Source organism: Bombina bombina, chromosome 1 (assembly GCF_027579735.1).
Source record: "Bombina bombina isolate aBomBom1 chromosome 1, aBomBom1.pri, whole genome shotgun sequence".
NCBI lineage: Eukaryota > Metazoa > Chordata > Amphibia > Anura > Bombinatoridae > Bombina > Bombina bombina.
In genome coordinates this window covers 603,367,234-603,390,461 of record NC_069499.1, presented here as the reverse complement: position 1 = coordinate 603,390,461, position 23,228 = coordinate 603,367,234, and positions in this window count along the sequence as shown.

The window sequence follows — 23,228 nt, the reverse complement described above, 5'->3', positions numbered from 1 at the left end:
TATAACAATACAATAGAAATATCTTGTAAATACAAGTTTTCACTGTCCCTTTAAGTTCACGATTTAGCCATATAGATGCATTAACACGTAACACCATGGGCAAGATTTATCAATTTGTGAGAGGACAGGATTCACATGTTGTGAACCCGTCCGCATCTTATCGCAAATTGTGGGGTGAATGTGTTGAGTTGAATATTGGGATTTTTTCTTTTGAACAAATTCTGCTCCAGTGTTTATATGCATATACAATTATTACTTGTGAGAGGTGTCTAGTGTAGAGGACAGTGCTTTCTTGTTTACATTACGCAAGATAAATATACTTTCACCAGTCTGTTGCCTCACCTCTGACCAATGTATGTTTTGTATGCTTAGGGTGTGATATGTTTATACAATAGATTGTATAAGAAACTGTGAGCCATGTATCTACATTTGCTCACTGTTATTTCTTCACAGGTTTTCTACTTTATATATAAGACTATTCCTGCTACTGCGTATGTAGCATTGATCTCATTAGCTATTATGTGTTTTATACATTTTTGATTAAGCACTACTATAAATTGCCTATGATATGTAGGCTATTTTAAGAATTTTAGGCTAACATCACTAGAGCACAATCCATGGCTCCCCATTTTTACTTCCATAAACTGGAAAGTAAAATGTTAGTAAAAACCTAGGGAGCTCAAATATCTAGAGGTCGCATATTTTATATTATATGTTTTATTATTATTATTCATAAAAGTGTTTTATCAATTCTATAAATGAATATGGTATATGATGAGGTAAAACTACAGGAGAACCAATGGCACTACGTATAAACTTGTTAGAACTTCTTATAGCTCAAAATATCTTAGTAATTTAATGTTTATAAATAAATATATGCTGAGTAGAGTGGTGCTGTGTATTAGACAAACTTTGAAAACACTTAGGAGATAAGAGGACCTCCTATGATAGAATACACATATAGCACTCAGAAGGTTACAAGTGTAGGAATAATCTTTTGCTGTGATCTCACAATGTGATCACAGTTAGTAACGATTGTGAATATCTTGGAAATCAAATCTCAGAAAGAGAAAAAAGAGGGTGGAAATGGATTCTTTAAACACACACACACACAACCCTGCTTTTGCTATAACCACTTGATTCAAAAGTGTCATATGCTTGTGTGCAACAGTAGTAATGAAGGGATATTGTAGCCAGGAGGGTCAAATGAAAAAATGTTCAGATAAGTAACTGAACAGAGTTATTCAAATGCTGATATTGGTAATACTATTATCCAAATAACAGAGACTGTCTCTTTAAATACATGTCTAGAGGAGGATTTGTGAGATCCACTTATAGAGAAGAGAAATATCACTGTGGATACAATGTTTCCTATTAGTGGCAAAGTTCAGCTGCTTATAAATGAGGACAATGTTGCTGTTAGTATGAAGTGTGTAACAGGCAATAAAAAAATCCACACACATATATACAGTATATATGCTCACCAGCACTCACAGACAGCTGCACAGCTTTCAGGGACTCAGGCAGTTAACACCAGACAAGCCTGAGTAAAAAGCTCATAGGGAAAATTAAAGGGGCAGTAAACTCCAGAATTCTTGTTGTTTAAAAAGGTAGATATTCCCTTTATTACCCATTCCCCAGTTTTGCATAACCAACACAGTTATAATAATATACTTTTTACCTCTGTGATTACCTTGTATCTAAGCCTCTGCAAACTGCCCCCTTATTTCAGTTCTTTTGACAGACTTGCATTTTTAGCCAATCAGTGCTGACTCATAGGAGCTTCACGTGCCTGAGCTCAATGTTATCTATATGAAACACATGAACAAACACCCTCTAGTGGTGAAAAACTGTCAAAATGTTTTCAGATTAGAGGTGGCCTTCAAGGTCTAAGAAATTAGCATATGAACCTCCTAGATTTCGCTTTCAACTAAGAATACCAAGAAAACAAAACAAAATTGGTAATAAAAGTAAATTGGAAAGTTGTTTAAAATTGCATGCCCTATTTAAATCATGAAGGTTTTTTTTTTTTACTTGACTGTCCCTTTAAGAAAAAAATTATCAACACATAGAAAGTCTGGCACTCTCTTGCAAGCACACAGCTAGATTAAAAGCAAAATGGAAGAGTTAGTTACAGCATTTGGCCAAATGGTGATAGGCCCAGAACCACATCAAGGGTCCCTAACCTACAGCCATCCAATTCATGCCTTCAACCAAACACACTGAGTTACAGGGTGACAAAGGCCCTTTATAATTTCCCTAGACACGTACAAAACATGGAAATGGATTGTACTCTTAAACTGTACTGGGTACACATCCTATGACCCTGCATAAACTCACAGCTCTGGTGGGTGCTCACCAGCACTCACAGAGATCTGCACAAATTTCAGGTACTCAGGCAGTTAACCCCAGACAAGCTTGGTTGCAAAGACCATAGGGAAAATTACACACACACACTTTTGAGCTATTCCCAGTCCAACACCTTGTCATATACCATATAACTTTTCTATTAATAAAATACATATATATATATATATTACATTTTATATGTATATATACGTGTTAAAATACATACACAAATCTGTATAGAGAGTGCATTTGGTTGCAAAATAAGAGCTAAAGCTGTTAAATGTGTAGTTTGGCAAGGTAGGCCTAAAAAAAGTTAAATAACTGAATGATAACACTGAAGTTTAGGCAAAATGACAATATAGAGGGACAAAAGTGAATATGGAGAGATTCCTTACAAGCAATACAATGCCTCCTAAAAATAAACAAGGGGAAAAAAGTTCTAGACCATCTCTAGATAGATCTATAGAAAAAGTGAATATATCGCTTGAACCAATGCTAGAGAAGGAAAAATTCAGTTTATATCTAAGATTACAGATATTCTGATCCCATAATTGAGGAAGTGCAAAAAGAGGGGAAAAAAAGATATTTAACTTTTCTGACAAGAAATAAAAGGCTATCAAGCAAGACTGGGAGAATAAGAACAAATAATCTCGGATATAGAAGACATTCAAGTAAACTTGACAGAGAGGATAATGAAACTAGAGAAACAAAACAGATCTCTTATGTTAAGGCTAGAGAATTCAGAAAATCTCTAGACAGAAATATCTGAGATTACTGGATATCCCAGAAACAATTAAACCAGATGAATTTGTTGAAATACAGTTATTAAATTTAAAGAGAGAGGATTCTTCATAACAGAGAACATATAAAGAATAACCACAGAGATCTACCTAGACCGGTAATTGCGGAATTTGTGAGTTACAAGATACAAGCTCTGATTTTTAATGCATATAAACAAAATAGCAATATTCAAGTACAAGAAAGGAAAATATCTATATATCAAGATTTTGCAGCAGAAACAATAAGGGCCAGAAAGGAGCTTATTCCAGCCTGTAATGAGCTCAACAATAAGGGATTTAAGGCCTTTGTTGTTTTTTTCTGTGAAAGTTAAAATCCTCTTAAAAGAGGAAACAAAGATTTTGAACAGTAAGGAAGAAGTGTTAACATTTTTGGAAAGTGATATGGCCAATAGTAACCCTACATAAAGTTTAATAAAGTAGAATTTGGTGGAACTAGTTGAATGGAGCAACAGGAGGAGAGGGCGGTTATTTTTTTATTTTTTTTCACTGATAATAGACCACAGGGGTCTTTAATACTATCAAACATTCACTGCGTGATTTTCTATCTAATACTCACTGGTAACTATTACAACATAGAACGTGGGCGGTATGAACTTGCCCATCAAAAAAAAAAATATTCTCAACTTTTTAAAAAAAATCTTGCAAATCTGATTTGGTATTTCTGCAAGAGACCCACTTATTAGATATAGAACTTAAATCATTAAAACGAGAATAATTTAAAGAAGTTTTATTCACATATTATAAAAATTCTAGTCAAGGTGTAGCAATTTTAATAAAAGTTTAAACTATCAGATTAAAGGTGATTAAAGATCCACAGGGAAGATATATTATTGCACATATGGTAATTAAAGAGGAGTTGCTTACCCTGTGCAATGTATATGGCCCTAATGAATCCAACAGAGCTTTTTGGGAAAGAATGGTCCTGATTCTGAGTAAATTCGTAGATACTAGACTGATCATTTGTGGGGACTTTAATTTAGTTCCTAACTACACTGTAGACAGAGCACAACGAAGCTCGGTTTTTAAGGTGAAAGGAAAGAATAATTTAATCTATTATGGAATCTCTTGGTTTAGTAGATGATTGACGATTTAACAACCCTACTTTAAGAGAATATACACATTTCTCCAAATCACATCTTTCATTTTCAAGGATTGATTACTTTCTGGTCTCTAAAGAATTATTAAATCAAATAAATGAAGTTAATATCAGTAATATTCTAATAGCAGATCATGCACAGGTTAATGTATCACTTGTATCAAAAAGACAGAAAGGCTATTCATCAAAATTTAAGGTCCCTAGATTTTTGTATGTGTCATTAAAATTCAGGGAATTATTTAAATTACAAGGAAGAACAGCAAGATATTCAAACATTGTGGGAGGCAGGGAAGGCAGTCAGTTATGAGAGGAGAAATGATTGCTTATGTAAGTATAATAAATCTCTGCAAAAACAATATAAACATTTCAGTGAGCAATGGGCAATTGATTGAGGGCTAATTTACGGAAATAATTGCTGGATAAAAAAGAAATTAATTTAAACTTAACCCAGAAAGCAATCAGAGATAATAAAAAAACTGCAAGGCAAATTGTATAAGGAAAGTTGCTAGCCTCCTTGGTTAAGATTAAAAAATGTAGGAAACAAATTAAATGTATAAATACAAAACAAGGCTTGAAATCTAACAATGCAGAAATAGTGGAAGAATTTAGAAACTACTATTTATCTTTATATACAGCTGAAATAAAAATGGAAATTTTGAAAAAATAATCTTATCTTTCCTCTACTGAAATTCCTAAGATTACTCAGGTACAACAGGAGGCTTTAAATAAACCAATATCGCTTGAAGAAGTCCATAAAACTTTCTTTACGATGGCAGTTGGTTAAGCACCTCAGCCGTATGGTTTACCTTTAGAATGGTACAAATTATTAAAAATGCAAACAGCTAAATTATTGGTAGAACTTTATAATATGTATCTATTGAAAAAATAGAAAATGTACCTTCCTGACCTGATCCACAAGGATCAAACTAGGACTCAACAAGTACTGAATACTTTGCTTTTAGCATTATAGACTGAAAAGGCTTTTGATAGGGTGGAATGGCCTTATTTACTGTCATGCTTTTAAAAATATAATATTCAAGGACCCTTTCATAATATTAAAGGAAGTATGAAGTATCTATGCCAATCCTTCAACGCTTTTGGCAATCAATGGAAATATATTGCCATGGTTTAAACTGGGGAGAGGCACCAGCCAGGGGTGTCCATTATCACTTTTATTCAATATAGTGTTGGAACCCTTGGCTATTAAATTGAGGGGTATCTTTCCAGGAATTAATCTAAATGAGAGTAAGTTTCAACTCTCTCTTTATGCAGACGATATGTTATTGTTCGTACAGGACCCAGATATTAAACTACCTAATATAATGAAAAGTTTAGGATTAGAATTAACAATAGTAAATCAGAGATGTTATGGTTAAGTAAGAATTGGGATTGTGGTCGAATAGAATATCCATTTATAGAAATAAATGAACATCTGACATATTTGGGCATCAATATATCCAGTAATCCCCATAAATGGTACAGCATAAATTTTGACCAGATTATTATATCCATAGAACAGGATTTTAAAAGATAGAGATCAACTGCCTATCTCATTGATGGGGAAAACACACCATATTAAAATTATTATCCTTCCTAAACTGTTGTATGTTACCAATATTGATCCCTAATAAAGAAATTGGGGGCGGAAACAAATATGGATCAGTTTGAGGAAACTCCAACAACCATATGTTAAAGGAGGGTTGGGTATTCCTTATATTCAATTGTATAATCTGGACTCATTGGCCAAGGAGGCGATAGATTGGATTGTGGATACGGAACACTTCTCCAAGAGTTTAATGGATAATTTAATTTTGGATAATCTCTCTACTACAACATTACTACATTTAGATCGGAGAGAGATCCCTCTACAGATTAAGACCAATATTTTGTATGAGGGGATATTAAAGGCCTGGCATAGGATACATCACGTTTGGGTGGTTCCCCATCAATGCTTGGTTTATTTGCCTATAAGAAATAATTTAAAATTTTCTCCAGGATTAGATTCTCTAGTTTTTAAACTCTGGTCAAATGTCAATTTAAAAAACTAGGAGATCTGTTAGATATGAGACATTAAAGAATAAGATACTTTGTAGAAGTTCGAGACAAATATGAACTACCAGATTCACATTATTTTTTTTTATTTTTTTTTTTATTTTTTTTTGGGGGTCGCGTAACTAGATTCACATTATTTTGCTTATTTACAACTCCCTCACTACATCTTGTACGTTGTGAAAACCCACCCTGAGATATGAGAGCACAAATGCTGTGTTAAAACACTGGGGTTGTTTTGTTTTTAAAGTGGAATTTTATATACTTAGGCCTAGATTTGGAGTTCGGCGGTAAAAGGGCTGTTAACGCTCCGCGGGTTTTTTTCTGGCCGCACCATAAATTTAACTCTGGTATCGAGAGTTCAAACAAATGCTGCGTTAGGCTCCAAAAAAGGAGCGTAGAGCATATTTACCGCAAATGCAACTCTCGATACCAGAGTTGCTTACGGACGCGGCCGGCATCAAAAACGTGCTCGTGCACGATTCTCCCATAGGAAACAATGGGGCAGTTTGAGCTGAAAAAAAACCTAACACCTGCAAAAAAGCAGCGTTCAGCTCTTAACGCAGCCCCATTGTTTCCTATGGGGAAACACTTCCTACGTCTGCACCTAACACTCTAACATGTACCCCGAGTCTAAACACCCCTAACCTTACACTTATTAACCCCTAATCTGCCGCCCCCGCTATCGCTGACCCCTGCATTACACTTTTAACCCCTAATCTGCCGCTCCGTAAACCGCCGCCACCTACGTTATCCCTATGTACCCCTAATCTGCTGCCCTAACATCGCCGACCCCTATGTTATATTTATTAACCCCTAATCTGCCCCCCACAACGTCGCCGACACCTGCCTACACTTATTAACCCCTAATCTGCCGAGCGGACCTGAGCGCTACTATAATAAAGTTATTAACCCCTAATCCGCCTCACTAACCCTATCATAAATAGTATTAACCCCTAATCTGCCCTCCCTAACATCGCCGACACCTACCTTCAATTATTAACCCCTAATCTGCCGACCGGAGCTCACCGCTATTCTAATAAATGTATTAACCCCTAAAGCTAAGTCTAACCCTAACACTAACACCCCCCTAAGTTAAATATAATTTTTATCTAACGAAATAAATTAACTCTTATTAAATAAATGATTCCTATTTAAAGCTAAATACTTACCTGTAAAATAAATCCTAATATAGCTACAATATAAATTATAATTATATTATAGCTATTTTAGGATTAATATTTATTTTACAGGCAACTTTGTAATTATTTTAACCAGGTACAATAGCTATTAAATAGTTAAGAACTATTTAATAGTTACCTAGTTAAAATAATAACAAATTTACCTGTAAAATAAATCCTAACCTAAGATATAATTAAACCTAACACTACCCTATCAATAAAATAATTAAATAAACTACCTACAATTACCTACAATTAACCTAACACTACACTATCAATAAATTAATTAAACACAATTGCTACAAATAAATACAATTAAATAAACTATCTAAAGTACAAAAAATAAAAAAGAACTAAGTTACAGAAAATAATAAAATATTTACAAACATAAGAAAAATATTACAACAATTTTAAACTAATTACACCTACTCTAAGCCCCCTAATAAAATAACAAAGCCCCCCAAAATAAAAAATTCCCTACCCTATTCTAAAATACAAATATTACAAGCTCTTTTACCTTACCAGCCCTGAACAGGGCCCTTTGCGGGGCATGCCCCAAGAATTTCAGCTCTTTTGCCTGTAAAAAAAAACATACAATACCCCCCCCCCCAACATTACAACCCACCACCCACATACCCCTAATCTAACCCAAACCCCCCTTAAATAAACCTAACACTAATCCCCTGAAGATCTTCCTACCTTGTCTTCACCATACCAGGTTCACCGATCCGTCCTGGCTCCAAGATCTTCATCCAACCCAAGCGGGGGTTGGCGATCCATAATCCGGTGCTCCAAAGTCTTCCTCCTATCCGGCAAGAAGAGGACATCCGGACCGGCAAACATCTTCTCCAAGCGGCATCTTCTATCTTCTTCCATCCGATGACGACCGGCTCCATCTTGAAGACCTCCAGCGCGGATCCATCCTCTTCTTCCGACGACTAGACGACGAATGACGGTTCCTTTAAGGGACGTCATCCAAGATGGCGTCCCTCGAATTCCGATTGGCTGATAGGAATCTATCAGCCAATCGGAATTAAGGTAGGAATTTTCTGATTGGCTGATGGAATCAGCCAATCAGAATATAGTTCAATCCGATTGGCTGATCCAATCAGCCAATCAGATTGAGCTCGCATTCTATTGGCTGATCGGAACAGCCAATAGAATGCGAGCTCAATCTGATTGGCTGATTGGATCAGCCAATCGGATTGAACTATATTCTGATTGGCTGATTCCATCAGCCAATCAGAAAATTCCTACCTTAATTCCGATTGGCTGATAGAATCCTATCAGCCAATCGGAATTCGAGGGACGCCATCTTGGATGACGTCCCTTAAAGGAACCGTCATTCGTCGTCTAGTCGTCGGAAGAAGAGGATGGATCCGCGCTGGAGGTCTTCAAGATGGAGCCGGTCGTCATCGGATGGAAGAACATAGAAGATGCCGCTTGGAGAAGATGTTTGCCGGTCCGGATGTCCTCTTCTTGCCGGATAGGAGGAAGACTTTGGAGCACCGGATTATGGATCGCCAACCCCCGCTTGGGTTGGATGAAGATCTTGGAGCCAGGACGGATCGGTGAACCTGGTATGGTGAAGACAAGGTAGGAAGATCTTCAGGGGATTAGTGTTAGGTTTATTTAAGGGGGGTTTGGGTTAGATTAGGGGTATGTGGGTGGTGGGTTGTAATGTTGGGGGGGGGGTATTGTATGTTTTTTTTTACAGGCAAAAGAGCGGAAATTCTTGGGGCATGCCCCGCAAAGGGCCCTGTTCAGGGCTGGTAAGGTAAAAGAGCTTGTAATATTTGTATTTTAGAATAGGGTAGGGAATTTTTTATGTTGGGGGGCTGTGTTATTTTATTAGGGGGCTTAGAGTAGGTGTAATTAGTTTAAAATTGTTGTAATATTTTTCTTATGTTTGTAAATATTTTATTATTTTCTGTAACTTAGTTCTTTTTTATTTTTTGTACTTTAGATAGTTTATTTAATTGTATTTATTTGTAGCAATTGTGTTTAATTAATTTATTGATAGTGTAGTGTTAGGTTAATTGTAGGTAATTGTAGGTAGTTTATTTAATTATTTTATTGATAGGGTAGTGTTAGGTTTAATTATATCTTAGGTTAGGATTTATTTTACAGGTAAATTTGTTATTATTTTAACTAGGTAACTATTAAATAGTTCTTAACTATTTAATAGCTATTGTACCTGGTTAAAATAATTACAAAGTTGCCTGTAAAATAAATATTAATCCTAAAATAGCTATAATATAATTATAATTTATATTGTAGCTATATTAGGATTTATTTTACAGGTAAGTATTTAGCTTTAAATAGGAATCATTTATTTAATAAGAGTTAATTTATTTCGTTAGATAAAAATTATATTTAACTTAGGGGGGTGTTAGTGTTAGGGTTAGACTTAGCTTTAGGGGTTAATACATTTATTAGAATAGCGGTGAGCTCCGGTCAGCAGATTAGGGGTTAATAATTGAAGGTAGGTGTCGGCGATGTTAGGGAGGGCAGATTAGGGGTTAATACTATTTATGATAGGGTTAGTGAGGCGGATTAGGGGTTAATAACTTTATTATAGTAGCGCTCAGGTCCGCTCGGCAGATTAGGGGTTAATAAGTGTAGGTAGGTGTCGGCGACGTTGAGGGGGGCAGATTAGGGGTTAATAAATATAACATAGGGGTCGGCGATGTTAGGGGTAGCAGATTAGGGGTACATAGGGATAACGTAGGTGGCGGCGATTTGCGGTCGGAAGATTAGGGGTTAATTATTTTAAGTAGCTTGCGGCGACGTTGTGGGGGGCAAGTTAGGGGTTAATAGATATAATACAGGGGTCGGCGGTGTTAGGGGCAGCAGATTAGGGGTACATAGGGATAACGTAGGTGGCGGCGATTTGCGGTCGGAAGATTAGGGGTTAATTATTTTAAGTAGCTTGCGGCGACGTTGTGGGGGGCAAGTTAGGGGTTAATAGATATAATACAGGGGTCGGCGGTGTTAGGGGCAGCAGATTAGGGGTACATAAGTATAACGTAGGTGGCGGTCGGCAGATTAGGGGTTAAAAATTTTAATCGAGTGGCGGCGATGTGGGGGGACCTCGGTTTAGGGGTACATAGGTAGTTTATGGGTGTTAGTGTACTTTAGGGTACAGTAGTTAAGAGCTTTATAAACCGGCGTTAGCCAGAAAGCTCTTAACTCCTGCTATTTTCAGGCGGCTGGAATCTTGTCGTTAGAGCTCTAACGCTCACTGCAGAAACGACTCTAAATACCGGCGTTAGGAAGATCCCATTGAAAAGATAGGCTACGCAAATGGCGTAGGGGGATCTGCGGTATGGAAAAGTCGCGGCTGAAAAGTGAGCGTTAGACCCTTTAATCACTGACTCCAAATACCAGCGGGCGGCCAAAACCAGCGTTAGGAGCCTCTAACGCTGGTTTTGACGGCTACCGCCGAACTCTAAATCTAGGCCTTAGTAATTTATAAAACTCTGATGGATTTAAATATGAATAAAATCATGTAAAAAACAATAGAGGGCTGGCAGAAGGATGCCTCAGTTCAAGTGGAGGTGAAGGAAATTATAGGTAGTTGTAAAAATACCAAAGGGGTCACACTTGATTCATACTTTAGAAAATCTCAGATGAAACTATTAAACAGATTCTATGAAACCCATAAGAAGGCCTTTAAATAGCTTAGATGTGAAAACAAATCTATTAAATGTAATTTGCCATATCATTTGTTGAAACACTATCTGTGGGCCTGTCCCAATGTAAATCAATTATGGACTAAAGTTAGATTTTGGGTTGCTAAGATATTAAAGATAAAAATCAATATTGGTTTTAAGGATATTTTAACTTTGTCAGATAGACAGATATATAAAGAGAAGGCCTTTTTTTTCTATCAATGGTCATAATAATGACAAGGAAATGTATTCTAAAAGAATGGCTAGTGCCAGACACACCCAGTGTTAGGGAAATATGTCAATCTTTGATAATACAATTAATTATTGAAGTCTTAGATACTCTAGGTTCTTTATTTTGTGGTTCAGTAGGGGACTTAGCCTGGTGTCCGGATCTTAAATTAGCCCATTTTTTTTTTTTTTATAATATGGTCGATTAAATTTGGTGGCTATTTATAATTAGTCTAGTAAGCTATTAGGAGTAGATGATTACTCAAACAATGCTAACTAACTGTAAATGTTTACTGTATTTAGTTATAAATATATTTACAGGTTTATATTGATATTTTTTTGTTAAAAAGTGTTACAGATTTTTGTATCATGTTGATAATATAATCAAACACTGAAATGCCTAATATTTTATGTGATAGAGTGACAAGGATATAAGGAATCGGCATTGGTTTGTACTCATTGTATTATATGCAAATTTGTATGTTAAATAATATTATGGTCTGTTAAAAGGTCACTTATGAAAAGGCATAGTTACTTTAATAAAGAAGATAAAAAAAAGAAAGAAACTTGAGAACTTCAGGAATCTGAAATGAATTCCAATAAAATGCATAGAACACAAGGACAAAAAAGGTTTTCCACACCTTGTGATATAGAAACATGGTGACATCAAAGAACAAAGCAGTCTAGGCAAGAAATATGTCAAAAAACATAATTTATGTAAGAACTTACCTGATAAATTCATTTCTTTCATATTAACAAGAGTCCATGAGCTAGTGACGTATGGGATATACATTCCTACCAGGAGGGGCAAAGTTTCCCAAACCTTAAAATGCCTATAAATACACCCCTCACCACACCCACAAATCAGTTTAACGAATAGCCAAGAAGTGGGGTGATAAGAAAAAAGTGCGAAGCATATAAAATAAGGAATTGGAATAATTGTGCTTTATACAAAAAAATCATAACCACCACAAAAAAGGGTGGGCCTCATGGACTCTTGTTAATATGAAAGAAATGAATTTATCAGGTAAGTTCTTACATAAATTATGTTTTCTTTCATGTAATTAACAAGAGTCCATGAGCTAGTGACGTATGGGATAATGAATACCCAAGATGTGGATCTTTCCACACAAGAGTCACTAGAGAGGGAGGGATAAAATAAAGACAGCCAATTCCTGCTGAAAATAATCCACACCCAAAATAAAGTTTAATGAAAAACATAAGCAGAAGATTCAAACCGAAACCACTGCCTGAAGTACCTTTCTACCAAAAACTGCTTCAGAAGAAGAGAATACATCAAAATGGTAGAATTTAGTAAAAGTATGCAAAGAGGACCAAGTCGCTGCTTTGCAAATCTGATCAACTGAAGCTTCATTCCTAAACGCCCAGGAAGTAGAAACTGACCTAGTAGAATGAGCTGTAATCCTCTGAGGCGGAGTCTTACCCGATTTAACATAGGCAAGATGAATTAAAGATTTCAACCAGGATGCCAAAGAAATGGCAGAAGCTTTCTGGCCTTTTCTAGAACCAGAAAAGATGACAAATAGACTAGAAGTCTTTCGGAAAGTTTTAGTAGCTTCAACATAATATTTCAAAGCTCTAACAACATCCAAAGAATGTAACGATTTCTCCTTAGAATTCTTAGGATTAGGACATAATGAAGGAACCACGATTTCTCTACTAATGTTGTTGGAATTCACAACCTTAGGTAAAAATTCAAAAGAAGTTCGCAACACCGCCTTATCCTGATGAAAAATCAGAAAAGGAGACTCACAAGAAAGAGCAGATAATTCAGAAACTCTTCTGGCAGAAGAGATGGCCAAAAGGAACAAAACTTTCCAAGAAAGCAATTTAATGTTCAATGAATGCATAGGTTCAAACGGAGGAGCTTGAAGAGCTCCCAGAACCAAATTCAAACTCCATGGAGGAGAAATTGACTTAATGACAGGTTTTATACGAACCAAAGCTTGTACAAAACAATGAATATCAGGAAGAATAGCAATCTTTCTGTGAAAAAGAACAGAAAGAGCAGAGATTTGTCCTTTCAAGGAACTTGCGGACAAACCCTTATCTAAACCATCCTGAAGAAATTGTAATATTCTCGGAATTCTAAAAGAATACCAAGAAAAATGATGAGTAAGACACCAAGAAATATAAGTCTTCCAGACTCTATAATATATCTCTCTAGATACAGATTTACGAGCCTGTAACATAGTATCAATCACAGAGTCAGAGAAACCTCTTTGACTAAGAATCAAGCGTTCAATCTCCATACCTTTAAATTTAAGGATTTCAGATCCGGATGGAAAAAAGGACCTTGCGACAGAAGGTCTGGTCTTAACGGAAGAGTCCATGGTTGGCAAGATGCCATCCGGACAAGATCCGCATACCAAAACCTGTGAGGCCATGCCGGAGCTATTAGCAGAACAAACGAGCATTCCCTCAGAATCTTGGAGATTACTCTTGGAAGAAGAACTAGAGGCGGAAAGATATAGGCAGGATGATACTTCCAAGGAAGTGATAATGCATCCACTGCCTCCGCCTGAGGATCCCGGGATCTGGACAGATACCTGGGAAGTTTCTTGTTTAGATGAGAGGCCATCAGATCTATCTCTGGAAGCCCCCACATTTGAACAATCTGAAGAAATACCTCTGGGTGAAGAGACCATTCGCCCGGATGCAACGTTTGGCGACTGAGATAATCCGCTTCCCAATTGTCTACACCTGGGATATGAACCGCAGAGATTAGACAGGAGCTGGATTCCGCCCAAACCAAAATTCGAGATACTTCTTTCATAGCCAGAGGACTGTGAGTCCCTCCTTGATGATTGATGTATGCCACAGTTGTGACATTGTCTGTCTGAAAACAAATGAACGATTCTCTCTTCAGAAGAGGCCAAAACTGAAGAGCTCTGAAAATTGCACGGAGTTCCAAAATATTGATCGGTAATCTCACCTCCTGAGATTCCCAAACTCCCTGTGCCGTCAGAGATCCCCACACAGCTCCCCAACCTGTGAGACTTGCATCTGTTGAAATTACAGTCCAGGTCGGAAGAACAAAAGAAGCCCCCTGAATTAAACGATGGTGATCTGTCCACCACGTTAGAGAGTGTCGAACAATCGGTTTTAAAGATATTAATTGAGATATCTTCGTGTAATCCCTGCACCATTGGTTCAGCATACAGAGCTGAAGAGGTCGCATGTGAAAACGAGCAAAGGGGATCGCGTCCGATGCAGCAGTCATAAGACCTAGAATTTCCATGCATAAGGCTACCGAAGGGAATGATTGTGACTGAAGGTTTCAACAAGCTGTAATCAATTTTAGACGTCTCTTGTCTGTTAAAGACAGAGTCATGGACACTGAATCTATCTGGAAACCCAGAAAGGTTACCCTTGTTTGAGGAATCAAATAACTTTTTGGTAAATTGATCCTCCAACCATGATCTTGAAGAAACAACACAAGTCGATTCGTATGAGACTCTGCTAAATGTAAAGACTGAGCAAGTACCAAGATATCGTCCAAATAAGGAAATACCACAATACCCTGTTCTCTGATTACAGACAGCAGGGCACCGAGAACCTTTGTGAAAATTCTTGGAGCTGTAGCAAGGCCAAACGGTAGAGCCACAAATTGGTAATGCTTGTCTAGAAAAGAGAATCTCAGGAACTGAAAATGATCTGGATGAATCGGAATATGCAGATATGCATCCTGTAAATCTATTGTGGACATATAATTCCCTTGCTGAACAAAAGGCAATATAGTCCTTACAGTTACCATCTTGAACGTTGGTATCCTTACATAACGATTCAATAATTTTAGATCCAGAACTGGTCTGAAGGAATTCTCCTTCTTTGGTACAATGAAGAGATTTGAATAAAACCCCATCCCCTGTTCCGGAACTGGAACTGGCATAATTACTCCAGCCAACTCTAGATCTGAAACACAATTCAGAAATGCTTGAGCTTTCACTGGATTTACTGGGACACGGGAAAGAAAAAATCTCTTTGCAGGAGGTCTCATCTTGAAACCAATTCTGTACCCTTCTGAAACAATGCTCTGAATCCAAAGATTGTGAACAGAATTGATCCAAATTTCTTTGAAAAAACGTAACCTGCCCCCTACCAGCTGAACTGGAATGAGGGCCGTACCTTCATGTGAACTTAGAAGCAGGCTTTGCCTTTCTAGCAGGCTTGGATTTATTCCAGACTGGAGATGGTTTCCAAACTGAAACTGCTCCTGAGGACGAAGGATCAGGCTTTTGTTCTTTGTTGAAACGAAAGGAACGAAAACGATTGTTAGCCCTGTTTTTACCTTTAGATTTTTTATCCTGTGGTAAAAAAGTTCATTTCCCACCAGTAACAGTTGAAATAATAGAATCCAACTGAGAACCAAATAATTTGTTTCCCTGGAAAGAAATGGAAAGTAGAGTTGATTTAGAAGCCATATCAGCATTCCAAGTCTTAAGCCATAAAGCTCTTCTGGCTAAAATAGCTAGAGACATAAACCTAACATCAACTCTAATAATATCAAAAATGGCATCGCAGATAAAATTATTAGCATGCTGAAGAAGAATAATAATATCATGAGAATCACGATTTGCTACTTGTTGCGCTAGGGTTTCCAACCAAAAAGTTGAAGCTGCAGCAACATCAGCCAATGATATAGCAGGTCTAAGAAGATTACCTGAACACAGATAAGCTTTTCTTAGAAAGGATTCAATTTTTCTATCTAAAGGATCCTTAAACGAGGTACCATCTGACGTAGGAATGGTAGTACGTTTAGCAAGGGTAGAAATAGCCCCATCAACTTTAGGGATTTTGTCCCAAAATTCTAACCTGTCAGGCGGAACAGGATATAATTGCTTAAAACGTTTAGAAGGAGTAAATGAATTACCCAATTTATCCCATTCTTTGGAAATCACTGCAGAAATAGCATTAGGAACAGGAAAAACTTCTGGAATAACCGCAGGAGCTTTAAAAACCTTATCCAAACGTATAGAATTAGTATCAAGAGGACTAGAATCCTCTATTTCTAAAGCAATTAGTACTTCTTTAAGTAAAGAGCGAATAAATTCCATCTTAAATAAATATGAAGATTTATCAGCATCAATCTCTGAGATAGAATCCTCTGAACCAGAAGAGTCCAAAGAATCAGAATGATGGTGTTCATTTAAAAATTCATCTGTAGAGAGAGAAGATTTAAAAGACTTTTTACGTTTACTAGAAGGAGAAATAACAGACAAAGCCTTCTTTATGGATTCAGAAACAAAATCTCTTATGTTATCAGGAACATTCTGCACCTTAGATGTTGAGGGAACTGCAACAGGCAATGGTACATTACTAAAGGAAATATTATCTGCTTTAACAAGTTTGTCATGACAATTATTACAAACAACAGCTGGAGGAATAGCTACCAAAAATTTACAGCAGATACACTTAGCTTTGGTAGATCCAGCAGGCAGTGATTTTCCTGTAGTATCTTCTGGCTCAGATGCAACGTGAGACATCTTGCAATATGTAAGAGAAAAAACAACATATAAAGCAAAATAGATCAAATTCCTTATAAGACAGTTTCAGGAATGGGAAAGAATGCCAAATATCAAGCTTCTAGCAACCAGAAAAAAATGAGACTGAAATAATGTGGAGACAAAAGCGACGCCCATATTTTTTAGCGCCAAATAAGACGCCCACATTATTTGGCGCCTAAATGCTTTTGGCGCCAAAAATGACGCCACATCCGGAACGCCGACATTTTTGACGCAAAATAACGTCAAAAAATGACGTAACTTCCGGCGACACGTATGACGCCGGAAACGGAAAAGAATTTTTGCGCCAAAAAAGTCCGCGCCAAGAATGACGCAATAAAATGAAGCATTTTCAGCCCCCGCGAGCCTAACAGCCCACAGGGAAAAAAGTCAAATTTTTGAGGTAAGAAAAATATGATAATTCAATGCATAATCCCAAATATGAAACTGACTGTCTGAAAATAAGGAAAGTTGAACATTCTGAGTCAAGGCAAATAAATGTTTGAATACATATATTTAGAACTTTATAAATAAAGTGCCCAACCATAGCTTAGAGTGTCACAGAAAATAAGACTTACTTACCCCAGGACACTCATCTACATGTTTGTAGAAAGCCAAACCAGTACTGAAACGAGAATCAGTAGAGGTAATGGTAAATATAAGAGTATATCGTCGATCTGAAAAGGGAGGTAAGAGATGAATCTCTACGACCGATAACAGAGAACCTTATGAAATAGACCCCGTAGAAGGAGATCACTGCATTCAATAGGCAATACTCTCTTCACATCCCTCTGACATTCACTGCACGCTGAGAGGAAAACCGGGCTCCAACTTGCTGCGGAGCGCATATCAACGTAGAATCTAGCACAAACTTACTTCACCACCTCCCTTGGAGGCAAAGTTTGTAAAACTGATTTGTGGGTGTGGTGAGGGGTGTATTTATAGGCATTTTAAGGTTTGGGAAACTTTGTCCCTCCTGGTAGGAATGTATATCCCATACGTCACTAGCTCATGGACTCTTGTTAATTACATGAAAGAAATAACCTTTATTTGTCCATAGGGGGTCCTAATTTATGACATCTTATTGTTTAGGATGCTTATGGATAAAGGTCCTTTTAGATATATTAATTGGTAAAATAAAAAGAGAAAAGTGCTCAACCTGGGAACGAACAATAGCATAATAGCTTGTTCTATGGCTAGTTACCACCCAAGAAACAGCCTCTTTTTGCTCAACATGTGCCTTTCACAGAGAACTCTACTGAAGCATATCAGTCTGATCCTGACTTCACAGTACAGTCCAGCCCCGAAATACCAGGCAATCCCTCTCGGAACAAGAGAAACAGCAAAACCCCAGACGTACGTTTTGGCCTATTGTGGGCCTCATCAGTGAGGTGCAGCCATATCCCTCTAGGCACACTGAGCAACGGGTCCACGTCTGGGTTCCCGCATCACACTTAGGAAGACTTTCCTAATTGTCATAATTAGCATACTGTATATAAAAAGAGAGAAGCACTCAACCTGGGAACAAACAATAGCATAATAGCTTGTTCTATGGCTAGTTACCACCCAAGAAGCAGCTTCTTTTTGCTCAACATGTGCCTTTCACAGAGAAGAACTTTCCTGAAGCATATCAGTCTGATCCTGACTTCACAGTACAGTCCAGCCCCGAAATACCAGGCAATCCCTCTCTGAACGAGAGAAACAGCAAAACCCCAGACGTATGTTTCGGCCTATTGTGGGCTTCGTCAGTGAGGTGCAGCCATGTCGCTCTAGGCACACTGAGCAACGAGTCCACGTCTGGATTCCCGCATCACACTTAGGGAGACTTCCCTAAGTGTCATAATTTGCATAAATAAAAAGAGAGAAGCGCTCAACCTGGGAACGAACAATAGCATAATAGCTTGTTCTATGGCTAGTTACTACCCAAGATGCAGCCTCTTTTTGCTCAACATGTGTCTTTCACACAGAAGAACTTTCCTGAAGCATATCAGTCTGATCCTGACTTAACAGTACAGTCCAGCCCCGAAATACCAGGCAATCCCTCTCTGAACGAGAGAAACAGCAAAACCCCTGATGTACGTATCGGCCTATTGTGGGCCTCATCAGTGAGGTGCAGCCATGTAGCTCTAGGCACACCGAGCAACGGGTCCATGTCTGGATTCCCGCATCACACTTAGGGAGACTTCCCAAAATGTCATAATTTGCATAAATAAAAAGAGAGAAGCGCTCAACCTGGGAACGAACAATAGCATAATAGCTTGTTCTATGCCTAGTTACCACCCAAGAAGCAGCCTCTTTTTGCTCAACATGTGCCTTTCACAGAGAACTTTCCTGAAGCATATCAGTCTGATCAGGACTTCACAGTACAGTTCAGCCCCGAAATACCAGGCAATCCCTCTCTGAACGAGAGAAACAGCAAAACCCCAGACGTACGTTTCGGCCTATTGTGGGCCTCGTCAGTGAGGTGCAGCCATGTCGCTTCATTGGTTAGACTTCTTTGTTTTTTGAGGTCCTTGAGGAGGTGGCATCCCCGTCAGCACCTTGGAGAGGAGATTGAGGTTTGGTGCTGTTTTACATTTCTTTGTTTCATACATATGCCTGACGACAGGCTTTCTGTCTTGAATCAGTGTATCAACTTCCTTATCAGATAAACCTCAATAAGAAAGCACTAGGCATTCAATCACCAGGCCACCAAATTTAGAGTTGTGAGATCCTATTGAAAGAAAGGTCCTTTCTGAGAGGTAACGGCAAGGCAGGCACAAGGACATTTGAACCAGGTCTCCATACCAAGTGCTGGGAGGCCAAGCCAGGGCAATCAGAATGACTGAAGCTGGATAGCAACACAAATGGAAGAAAACATAATTTATGTAAGAACTTACCTGATAAATTCATTTCTTTCATATTAGCAAGAGTCCATGAGCTAGTGACGTATGGGATATACATTCCTACCAGGAGGGGCAAAGTTTCCCAAACCTTAAAATGCCTATAAATACACCCCTCACCACACCCACAATTCAGTTTAACGAATAGCCAAGAAGTGGGGTGATAAGAAAAAAGTGCGAAAGCATATAAAATAAGGAATTGGAATAATTGTGCTTTATACAAAAAAATCATAACCACCACAAAAAAGGGCGGGCCTCATGGACTCTTGCTAATATGAAAGAAATGAATTTATCAGGTAAGTTCTTACATAAATTATGTTTTCTTTCATGTAATTAGCAAGAGTCCATGAGCTAGTGACGTATGGGATAATGACTACCCAAGATGTGGATCTTTCCACACAAGAGTCACTAGAGAGGGAGGGATAAAATAAAGACAGCCAATTCCTGCTGAAAATAATCCACACCCAAAATAAAGTTTAATGAAAAACATAAGCAGAAGATTCAAACTGAAACCGCTGCCTGAAGTACTTTTCTACCAAAAACTGCTTCAGAAGAAGAAAATACATCAAAATGGTAGAATTTGGTAAAAGTATGCAAAGAGGACCAAGTTGCCGCTTTGCAAATCTGATCAACCGAAGCTTCATTCCTAAACGCCCAGGAAGTAGAAACTGACCTAGTAGAATGAGCTGTAATCCTCTGAGGCGGAGTTTTACCCGACTCAACATAGGCAAGATGAATTAAAGATTTCAACCAAGATGCCAAAGAAATGGCAGAAGTTTTCTGGCCTTTCTAGAACCGGAAAAGATAACAAATAAACTAGAAGTCTTTCGGAAAGACTTAGTAGCTTCAACATAATATTTCAAAGCTCTAACAATATCCAAAGAATACAACGATTTCTCCTTAGAATTCTTAGGATTAGGACATAATGAAGGAACCACAATGTCTCTACTAATGTTGTTGGAATTCACAACTTAGGTAAAAATTCAAAAGAAGTTCGCAACACCGCCTTATCCTGATGAAAAATCAGAAAAGGAGACTCACAAGAAAGAGCAGATAATTCAGAAACTCTTCTGGCAGAAGAGATGGCCAAAAGGAACAAAACTTTCCAAGAAAGTAATTTAATGTCCAATGAATGCATAGGTTCAAATGGAGGAGCTTGAAGAGCCCCCAGAACCAAATTCAAACTCCAAGGAGGAGAAATTGACTTAATGACAGGCTTTATACGAACCAAAGCTTGTACAAAACAATGAATATCAAGAAGAATAGCAATCTTTCTGTGAAAAAGAACAGAAAGAGCAGAGATTTGTCCTTTCAAGGAACTTGCGGACAAACCCTTATCTAAACCATCCTGAAGAAACTGTAATATTCTCGGTATTCTAAAAGAATGCCAAGAAAAATGATGAGAAAGACACCAAGAAATATAAGTCTTCCAGACTCTATAATATATCTCTCTGGATACAGATTTACGAGCCTGAAACATAGTATTAATCACAGAGTCAGAGAAACCTCTTTGACCAAGAATCAAGCGTTCAATCTCCATACCTTTAAATTTAAGGATTTCAGATCCTGATGGAAAAAAGGACCTTGAGACAGAAGGTCTGGTCTTAGCGGAAGAGTCCACGGTTGGCAAGAGGCCATCCGGACAAGATCCGCATACCAAAACCTGTGAGGCCATGCCGGAGCTACCAGCAGAACAAACGAGCATTCCTTCAGAATCTTGGAGATTACTCTTGGAAGAAGAACTAGAGGCGGAAAGATATAGGCAGGATGATACTTCCAAGGAAGTGATAATGCATCCACTGCCTCCGCCTGAGGATCCCGGGATCTGGACAGATACCTGGGAAGTTTCTTGTTTAGATGAGAAGCCATCAGATCTATTTCTGGAAGTTCCCACATTTGAATAATCTGAAGAAATACCTCTGGGTGAAGAGACCATTCGCCCGGATGCAACGTTTGGCGACTGAGATAATCCGCTTTCCAATTGTCCATACCTGGGATATGAACCGCAGAGATTAGACAGGAGCTGGATTCCGCCCAAACCAAAATTCGAGATACTTCTTTCATAGCCAGAGGACTGTGAGTCCCTCCTTGATGATTGATGTATGCCACAGTTGTGACATTGTCTATCTGAAAACAAATGAACAACTCTCTCTTCAGAAGAGGCCAAGACTGAAGAGCTCTGAAAATTGCACGGAGTTCCAAAATATTGATCGGAAATCTCACCTCCTGAGATTCCCAAACCCCTTGTGCCGTCAGATACCCCCACACAGCTCCCCAACCTGTAAGACTTGCATCTGTTGAGATTATAGTCCAGGTCGGAAGAACAAGAAGCCCCCTGAACTAAACGATGGTGATCTGTCCACCATGTCAGAGAGTGTCGTAAAATCGGTTTAAAGATATTAATTGAGATATCTTTGAGTAATCCCTGCACCATTGGTTCAGCATACAGAGCTGAAGAGGTTGCATGTGAAAACGAGCAAAGGAGATCGCATCTGATGCGGCAGTCCTAAGACCCAACATTTCCATGCATAAGGCTACCAAAGGGAATGATTGTGACTGAAGGTTTTGACAAGCTGATATCAATGTTAAACTTCTCTTGTCTGACAAGGACAGAGTCATAGACACTGAATCTATCTAGAAACCTAAAAAGGTTACCCTTGTCTGAGGAATCAATGAATTGATTGGTAAATTGATCCTCCAACCATGAACTTGAAGAAACAACACAAGTCGATTCGTATGAGATTCTTCGAAAATGAGAAGACTGAGCAAGTACCAAGATATCGTCCAAATAAGGAAATACCAAAACCCTGTTCTCTGATTACAGAAAGAAGGGCACCGAGAACCTTTGAAAAAAATTCTTGGAACTGAGGCTAGGCCAAACGGTAGAGCCAAAAAACTGGTAATGCTTGTCTAAAAAGAGAATCTCAGACACTAAAAGTGATCTGGATGAATCGGAATATGCAGATACACATCCTGTAAATCTATTGTAGACATATAATGCCCTTGCTAAACAAAAGGCAGGATAATCCTACAGTAACCATCTTGAATGTTGGTATCCTAACATAACGATTCAATAATGATAGATCCGGAACTGGTCTGAAGGAATTGACCTTCTTTGGTACAATGAAGAGATAAAATAAAACCCCAGCCCCTGTTCCAGAACTGGAACTGGCATAAATACTCCAGCCAACTCTAGATCTGAAACACATTTCAGAAATGCTGAGCCTTTGCTGTGTTAACTGGGACACGGGAAAGAAAAAAAATCTCTTAGCAGGAGGCCTTAACTTGAAGCCAATTCTGTACCTTTCTGAAACAATGTTCTGAAACCAGAGATTGAGAACGGAATTGATCCAAATTTCTTTGAAGAAAACGTAATCTGCCCCATACCAGCTGAGCTGGAATAAGGGCCGCACCTTCATAGGTACTTAGGAGCTGGCTATAGGT